Consider the following 10,553-nt stretch of genomic DNA (forward strand, 5'->3'; position numbering starts at 1 on the left):
AGATTGATTTATTACTAAATAACCCCTTGTAAGTTTTCCTTATTTCCTTTTAGCCCTTAGGTTTTTGCTCAAGTAAGAACTATATGTAATGAGCAATAGCTCATTTTGGAGACATGAATCAAAAACCTTTTATCTTATTTTCATTAGTTTTCCTTTTTTTTTAGCTTTAGCTTTAGTTTTCTTCTCAGTAATTTCAATCGTATATCAGTAATATCAGAGCAATCATCCTCGCTCTGTGGGTCGTCACTAATGGCATTCCAAAACCCTCTATATGGCTCTAATTTCACTCTCAGTCACTCTTTGCGAGTTGTTTTACCTATAATTATATTGCAGGATTTCAGCAATGCAAAAGGTAATAATCCCTATGGTTATAGTAATCCGTTTGGTTATAGCAATATGGGATATGAGAATTATTATGGTGGTCAGGGGCGGCCCGACGAAGTTTGTGGCCTAAAGCCAAATTTTATAAGGGGCCTTAAATTTTTATTTTTTCTTATTATTTATTTGAAGTCTACGTTTTTTAGCTTTTCTTAGATACAAAATTATTAATAATTTTCTTATAATCAATAATTTCTAATAAGTATTTCTCAATTGACAATATAACTAATCTATTTAACGTTTCTTGTGACATTGTTGTTCTTAGGTAAGATTTTATCAATTTTAATTTTGAAAACTTCTTTCCGCTAAAGCAATGGTAACATGAGTTATGAACATTATTTCATAAGCAATTTAGGCATTTGGAAAAGAATTAAATCTTTTTATTTGATTAAGTGTATCATTTAAACTGCTATTTTTTAATTGTACTATTTTCCTTAATGCTTTTAATTTGGAAAATAAATCTAAACCATCAATATCGAATTAATTATTATGCTTTAAGGAACATTCAAGATTAAGGCAATATTTTTTTAAATTTCCAACATCTAGTGATATTAGTTTTTATTGCCAAATAGAAAACCAAAAATATTTTCATATACTTCGAATTATTCAAATCTATTAGGAAGTGAAAAATAGTCTTGCCTAGTATTTATAAAATTAATCAACTCTAAAAGGCTCTTCGAAAGATTTTGAGATTTTATTATCAACATTCACGTTAAATTGTTACTTCTCATATCACACGTTTCTTAAAATCGGGTTCAGTATTCATTTCAAGTAAGTCATAACAGTTGTAAATCCTTATTATCTATATTTGTTAAAGAAAGACTTTACTAAACTTTTTATTTAACAAAAAAAGGGGCCTCTACAAACATGGAATAAAGCGGTTGCGAAGGGGCCGCCCGTGATGGTGGTTAGGGGCAACAATCCAATCAAAACCCTCTATACACCTCTAATTTTAGTCCGCAACATTCTTCACAAGCCATTGATTTTCAGTCTCCTCATTATTTGTATCACCCACCGGAGTTCTCCCATGGTTGGTCTGCTAGTGTGGTTTCAGACAGAGGCTACGCGATAGGTTCCCAATCTGGTAATTGGCAGTCGCCTTTGCCGTTTCCACAGGAACAACTTCCTAATAACACTACTGTTAATGGTCACTAATATTAGTACCAGCGCGATGCGCGGACACAAATCATGTCGGATTGTGATTTTGATTATTTGAATTATGTATAAATAACTTTAAAATATAAACCTTCCAGATAAAATTTATTGATAATCATTAGATATTAATTAAGAAGCAAGACATGAAACCATTTCGCAAATCTCATAGTGGATAACCTGTTTTCTTTTTCTATATTTATATAATCCAATAGGTTAATTTTAGTACTTGAATTTCGTTTCGTTATCAATATTAAAAATTACTAACTATGTCATGTGGTGATTTGTCTCGTTTGAACATATTAAATTATATTATTTTAATAAAATTTTCAGTATTAGTTTATTTTTTATCTCAAGCTTTAATAAGTCTTATTCTTTTAAATTTTACACAATTTTTTTTGTTCTTTGCTTATAATTATTATATTATTTATTATTTAATATTATTATACTTTCATGTGATTTTTTCGGCTTACTAATTGACTTTATATTTTGCTTATTATCCTTTTAATAATTATAATATATTTTTTATTCTTGAAATTTAATATATTTTACGCTTTTATCCTCTTACTCAAATCTATTTTACTATTTAAATCTATCAATAATATTTTTGAAAATAATTCAATTATTTACTTTATTTTATTTTAAATTAATTTAAAGTATAAATATTCTCACATTGTATCTATTTTTTTCTTTATACAGTCTCTTCCCTATTAAGAAATTTTTAATTAGTATTTTACCCGTAATCAAAATAATATCATATTTGACTTTAAGTTGTAACTTTGATTAGTATAAAATATTAATATATAAGTTCTTTGATTATTATATTCCAAATCTATTAAGTTTTCTTATATTTATTTTTTGTATTACATACAATAAAAAAAATTCTCTTTTAGTTTCAACATACAAAATTTGACTTTTAATTTTAGTTAATAAAATTACTTATATTAGATATTTATTTTATATTTTTAAATTTTAATTCTCTATCTAGCAAGACTTTAATTTTTGGTGCCACTTTATTTAGTATTATTATCCATTACTATCCTTTAATATAATATAGATAATCCAGAAATTTTTTAATCTTAAAATAAATATCTATTTTATTTTTAAAATATTTCTTGAATTCTTAAGTTATTTAAATTTATCAATAGTATTTTTAATTATTTTATTTCACTTTATTTTATTTTCTAAACCAATTCTTAGCATAAATATTCTCACGCTATTTCTAATTTATTTTAAATATTATTAAGTTCTTATTTTATCTGTTAGACATAAGTTGTGTGGTATTATCCACAATATGATATTTCTTATCATAATAGATAAATAACAACTTTCTCTTCTCAATTTTAAATAAGTTTTATCATTTTCTTTATGATGAAAGATTTGATTAATTTCTCTCTATTTATTCCTTATTTTTGCTATTCTATTGTTCAATAAATAATATTATTACATTGTTATGTGGCTTTCATTAGCTTGTTTAATTTAGTATCTATTTCTACCACTCTTATTTTAGTATTAATCATAAAAGTTAATTTCTTATTTGTTTGAACACATTATATCTGATGATAATGTTTTCATTATCATTTTATTTCTCTATGTACTATTTCTAAAAATAATAAAATTATGAAATGAAAGAAAAGAAAACAGATCAAGTGGTTAGTGAATAATTATATTTGGAAAGCTATCAAAATTTATTTACTATAAGAATGTGAGTCAATTTTAATTGATTTCTATCATAAATTAAATTTGATCAAATCTAATTTGTTTTAATCCTCCCCAATTTAAATTGTTAATTTTTTTTCTTATTTTCATTTTTTATAGATATTTAAATTCAAAAACAATAACCAATAACTAATTATTAACTAAATAACTAATTATGCCAAGTGGCTTTTTTCTAGGCTGCCACTTGGCTTAAGGAGAGGGCTTTTTCCTCTCCTTTTAATAATATATAGAAGATACGTAGAAATTGTTTCTATTATATCTTAAAAATGTTAAGTGACATTTTCTGAATATGCCCCTTGGCTTAATGTCATGCCTCACTACCTTCCTTTTAATATAATATATATAGAAGATACAAATATTTAAGTTTTTTCTTATCTTATAAATAATTGTATACTTTATGTAAGATCTTATTTTACTGCTTGAATATTTTAATTTTTGAAGTCAATAAATCTTTAATAGCATAAGTAAATTTTAGTTTTATTTTATATTTTAACTTACTTCAAAGTATAAATAGTCATAGGTTATCTCAATTTACGTTTTTATATATTTTTTATTTTTTCCAATTATAGTTTTTAATTAATTTTTTACCTCCATATTTCTAAGTAATTTACCATATTTCTAGGTAATTTAGAAGAAAATCTATGAGTGAATTAATATATATATATTAGGAAGAAACTACTCCCCAATTTAAATTGTTAATTTTTTTTCTTATTTTCATTTTTTATAGATATTTAAATTCAAAACAATAACCAATAACTAATTATTAACTAAATAACTAATTATTCCAAGTGGCTTTTTTCTAGACTGTCACTTGGCTTAAGGAGAGTGCTTTTTCCTCTCCTTTTAATAATATACTAGTATTATTACTCCGCGCGATGCGCAGACACAAACCTATGATTTGAGTTATTTGATTTATGTGCAAATAACTTTAAAATATTAATCTTTCAGATAAAATTTATATATAATCATTAAACAAATGTTAATAAAAAATAGAAAATTTTCAAATCTCTTAATATTACTCATAATTTCTTCTCCATAATGCATTACCCATAACTTAAAATTATCATATTCGTATCCGTTACTTCCATTATAATACATTACAAATAAAAATATTTTTTTTTCTTTTAGTAAAATATTTTATTTACTTTTATTCTTTTATTCTATTGTTCATATTAATATTTAAATTTGTCATATTTTTTTATAATACCTATATTCTTATCTTTATAATTAATTAAGATAGAGACGTTGTTTTTATCTTTCAATTTATTTATTTTTTAAATTTTATTAATAAAGATAGGGCAGACAATATTTTTACAAAAATATTCACTTTCTTTTCATTCAGATTCAAAAAAATTTAAATTTAAATTAAGAATTAGTATTAATATTATCCAAATTGCCAAGCGATTTTATAGTAGTTTGTCACTTGGCTTAACCACAATGCAAATTTTATTCATCATTGTTTAAAATACTTTCTCTTCTCAAAATTCAAATAAGTCTTATTCTTCCAAATATTTCTACATTATAATTATTTGTTTATATATATTTTTCTCTTTTTCTTTTAATTTTTTAAATTCTGTTGTCCATATTAATGTTTAAATTTATCATATTTTTTATAATACCTATGTTTTTATCTTTATAATTAACTAAGATAGATGCCTTTTTTTATCTTCCAATGTAATTTTTTTTAAAATCTTATTAATTAAGATACGTCAGACAATATCTTTACAAAAATATTCACTTTCTTTTCATTGAGATTCGAAAAAATATGTTTAAATTTAAGTTAAGTATTAGTATTAATATTATCCTAAATTGCCAAGTGGCTCTATAATAGTTTGTCACTTGGCTTAATATAATATACACACACACACATTCTCTTTTCGAAAATCAAATAAGTCTTATCCTTTCATATTTTTCTACATTGAAAATATTTATTTATTATTTATATATATATATATATATATATATATATATTCTCTTTTCTTTTAATTTCTTGTAATAATTTATACACACACATATTCTCTTGGAATTTGGTTTATAAATTTTTTGATTTTCCAAGAAGTTAGCAATATTACAAAATCTCAATGTCAAATTAGGAAAAAGAATGTAATCTTCAAAAAAAAATTATTTCGATGTTACTCTTTCAAATATATATATTTCTTGCAAATAACCTTTTTAAATGCCTAAAATTAAAGCGACAAAGTAGGTTTAATAGGATTTGCAATATCCCATAACTTTAGGCATTTATTAGTCCAATTAAAAATGAAGATTTTTCAAATTTTCGAATGTGATACAAAATTAATACATTATTAATTAATTTTTTACCTCCATATTTCTAGTTTTTTAATTAATTTTTTACCTCCATATTTCTAGGTAATTTAGAAGAAAATCTATGAGTGAATTAATATATATATATTAGGAAGAAACTACTCCCCAATTTAAATTGTTAATTTTTTTTCTTATTTTCATTTTTTATAGATATTTAAATTCAAAACAATAACCAATAACTAATTATTAACTAAATAACTAATTATTCCAAGTGGCTTTTTTCTAGACTGTCACTTGGCTTAAGGAGAGTGCTTTTTCCTCTCCTTTTAATAATATACTAGTATTATTACTCCGCGCGATGCGCAGACACAAACCTATGATTTGAGTTATTTGATTTATGTGCAAATAACTTTAAAATATTAATCTTTCAGATAAAATTTATATATAATCATTAAACAAATGTTAATAAAAAATAGAAAATTTTCAAATCTCTTAATATTACTCATAATTTCTTCTCCATAATGCATTACCCATAACTTAAAATTATCATATTCGTATCCGTTACTTCCATTATAATACATTACAAATAAAAATATTTTTTTTTCTTTTAGTAAAATATTTTATTTACTTTTATTCTTTTATTCTATTGTTCATATTAATATTTAAATTTGTCATATTTTTTTATAATACCTATATTCTTATCTTTATAATTAATTAAGATAGAGACGTTGTTTTTATCTTTCAATTTATTTATTTTTTAAATTTTATTAATAAAGATAGGGCAGACAATATTTTTACAAAAATATTCACTTTCTTTTCATTCAGATTCAAAAAAATTTAAATTTAAATTAAGAATTAGTATTAATATTATCCAAATTGCCAAGCGATTTTATAGTAGTTTGTCACTTGGCTTAACCACAATGCAAATTTTATTCATCATTGTTTAAAATACTTTCTCTTCTCAAAATTCAAATAAGTCTTATTCTTCCAAATATTTCTACATTATAATTATTTGTTTATATATATTTTTCTCTTTTTCTTTTAATTTTTTAAATTCTGTTGTCCATATTAATGTTTAAATTTATCATATTTTTTATAATACCTATGTTTTTATCTTTATAATTAACTAAGATAGATGCCTTTTTTTATCTTCCAATGTAATTTTTTTTAAAATCTTATTAATTAAGATACGTCAGACAATATCTTTACAAAAATATTCACTTTCTTTTCATTGAGATTCGAAAAAATATGTTTAAATTTAAGTTAAGTATTAGTATTAATATTATCCTAAATTGCCAAGTGGCTCTATAATAGTTTGTCACTTGGCTTAATATAATATACACACACACATTCTCTTTTCGAAAATCAAATAAGTCTTATCCTTTCATATATTTCTACATTGAAAATATTTATTTATGTATATGAAATTATTTATATATATATATATATATATATATATATATTCTCTTTTCTTTTAATTTCTTGTAATAATTTATACACACACATATTCTCTTGGAATTTGGTTTATAAATTTTTTGATTTTCCAAGAAGTTAGCAATATTACAAAATCTCAATGTCAAATTAGGAAAAAGAATGTAATCTTCAAAAAAAAATTATTTCGATGTTACTCTTTCAAATATATATATTTCTTGCAAATAACCTTTTTAAATGCCTAAAATTAAAGCGACAAAGTAGGTTTAATAGGATTTGCAATATCCCATAACTTTAGGCATTTATTAGTCCAATTAAAAATGAAGATTTTTCAAATTTTCGAATGTGATACAAAATTAATACATTATATTATAGCTTCTCAATAGTCATAGTCTACTTTGTCGCTTTAATTTTATCCTTTTAACTTTATCCTAAGTCTTTCCTAAATTATTATTTATTTTGTCTTACTTTACTATGTGTCTTATTCTTAAGACACCACTTTATTTTATATTTTAACTCACTCAAAAGTATAAATAGTCATATGTTGTCTCAATTATGTCTTTTTATATTTTTTGTTTAGTTTATATTATAGCTTTTCAATTAATTTTTCACCTCCATATTTCCAGCTAATAAAGAAAATCTATGTGTGGATCAATATATAGATACAAAATATAGATATAGATGTAGATACCAATATACATATAAATATAAATATAAATACATAAATAATTTTTTTTAAGATCTATTTAGATTATATATAAGATTAATTCAACTACTTCCATTAATTATGTTTCTATCTATAATTTTTAATTATTAATGTTGTCTTAAAATTGCCAAGTGGCTTCATTTTAACTTGCCACTTGGCTTAACCACAATGAATACTACTCTCCTTTTAATATAATATAGATAATATTTAAATTTGTCATATTTTTTTTATAATACCTATATTCTTATCTTTATAATTAATTAAGATAGAGGCGTTGTTTTTATCTTTCAATTTATTTATTTTTTAAATTTTATTTATTAAGATAGGGCAGACAATATTTTTACAAAAATATTCACTTTCTTTTCATTCAGATTCAAAAAAAATTAAATTTAAATTAAGTATTAGTATTAATATTATGCAAATTTTCAAGCGATTTTATAGTAGTTTGTCCCTTGGCTTAACCACAATGTAAATTTTATTCATCATTGTTTAAAATACTTTCTCTTCTCAAAATTCAAATAAGTCTTATTCTTCCAAATATTTCTACATTATAATTATTTATTTATATATTTTTTTCTCTTTTTCTTTTAATTTTTTAAATTTCTGTTGTCCATATTAATGTTTAAATTTATCATATTTTTTATAATACCTATGTTTTTATCTTTATAATTAACTAAGATAGATGCCTTTTTTTATCTTCCAATGTAATTTTTTTTAAAATCTTATTAATTAAGATACGTCAGACAATATCTTTACAAAAATATTCACTTTCTTTTCATTGAGATTCGAAAAAATATGTTTAAATTTAAGTTAAGTATTAGTATTAATATTATCCTAAATTGCCAAGTGGCTCTATAATAGTTTGTCACTTGGCTTAATATAATATACACACACACATTCTCTTTTCGAAAATCAAATAAGTCTTATCCTTTCATATATTTCTACATTGAAAATATTTATTTATGTATATATATATATATATATATATATATATATATATATATATATATATATATTCTCTTTTCTTTTAATTTCTTGTAATAATTTATACACACACATATTCTCTTGGAATTTGGTTTATAAATTTTTTGATTTTCCAAGAAGTTAGCAATATTACAAAATCTCAATGTCAAATTAGGAAAAAGAATGTAGTCTTCAAAAAAAAATTATTTCGATGTTACCCTTTCAAATATATATATTTCTTGCAAACAACCTTTTTAAATGCCTTAATTTAAAGCGACAAAGTTGGTTTAATAGGATTTGCAATATCCCATAACTTTAGGCATTTATTAGTCCAATTAAAAATGAAGATTTTTCAAATTTTCGAATGTGATACAAAATTAATACATTATATTATAGCTTCTCAATAGTCATAGTCTACTTTGTCGCTTTAATTTTATCCTTTTAACTTTATCCTAAGTCTTTCCTAAATTATTATTTATTTTGTCTTACTTTACTATGTGTCTTATTCTTAAGACACCACTTTATTTTATATTTTAACTCACTCAAAAGTATAAATAGTCATATGTTGTCTCAATTATGTCTTTTTATATTTTTTGTTTAGTTTATATTATAGCTTTTCAATTAATTTTTCACCTCTATATTTCCAGCTAATAAAGAAAATCTATATGTGGATCAATATATAGATACAAAATATAGATATAGATGTAGATACCAATATACATATAAATATAAATATAAATACATAAATAATTTTTTTTAAGATCTATTTAGATTATATATAAGATTAATTCAACTACTTCCATTAATTATGTTTCTATCTATAATTTTTAATTATTAATGTTGTCTTAAAATTGCCAAGTGGCTTCATTTTAACTTGCCACTTGGCTTAACCACAATGAATACTAATTAATTTTTCACCTCCATATTTCCAGCTAATAAAGAAAATCTATGTGTGGATCAATATATAGATACAAAATATAGATATAGATGTAGATACCAATATACATATAAATATAAATATAAATACATAAATAAAATTTGTTTAAGATCTATTTAGATTATATATAAGATTAATTCAACTACTTTCATTAATTATGTTTTTATCTATAATTTTTAATTATTAATGTTGTCTTAAAATTGTCAAATGACTTCATTTTAACTTGACACTTGGCTCAACCACAATGAATACTACTCTCCTTTTAATATAATATAGATAGATGCCAAGTGGCTTTTTTCTAGGCTGCCACTTGACGAAGGTTTTTTCCTCTCCTTTTAATAATATATATATAGATATAAATATTCCAGCGGAATTTTCATTTGTTGAGAGGATGCCAACTGTTATCGTTAATAGTACCAGCAATTTTACCATTTCTGCCATATCCAAGTCCTTTCCGGAGCAGACAGGAACGGTCGAAGCTGACCATGGACTAAGTCGTCCAGCAAAGAACCTTGAATCGTTGTTATCTCGTGGTGTCGTAGCTCAGCACCATCAAACCATATCTTCTCCTGCCTCAGGATTTGCAAGTAATCCTGACGTTTTTCACAGGGTTTGTATTTCCGAAACTCTTAATTTTGGTATCACTTTTTGTATGCAACAAAGATAATAGTCCCACGCAAATAGGGTTGGTGCTTGATGCGGATAGACTAGAGGATAACAGAGTTGACAAGACTGAGATTGAGTTGTGTGCATAGTCTTCACCCTTTGCTGTGCATATCAAAATGGGTTCCGGAACCCATGTGCAACAAGTGTTTGGTGAAATGCCAATTACTAATAAAAAATGGAGTTATGGATCCTGTGGGGAAGACTTTCGATACTTACTCTGATTTTGAGAAGTTAATTTTGAACAATGTTGGGGAGCATGGAGAAATAATGGTAGAGGCAGATCTTTTAATTCTTGAAGTTAAAAGTATGAGAATAGATGCGACGAATGAAAGTAAG

This window comes from Nicotiana tabacum, chromosome 3 (genome assembly GCF_000715075.1).
Source record: "Nicotiana tabacum cultivar K326 chromosome 3, ASM71507v2, whole genome shotgun sequence".
Classification (NCBI taxonomy): Eukaryota; Viridiplantae; Streptophyta; class Magnoliopsida; order Solanales; family Solanaceae; genus Nicotiana; species Nicotiana tabacum.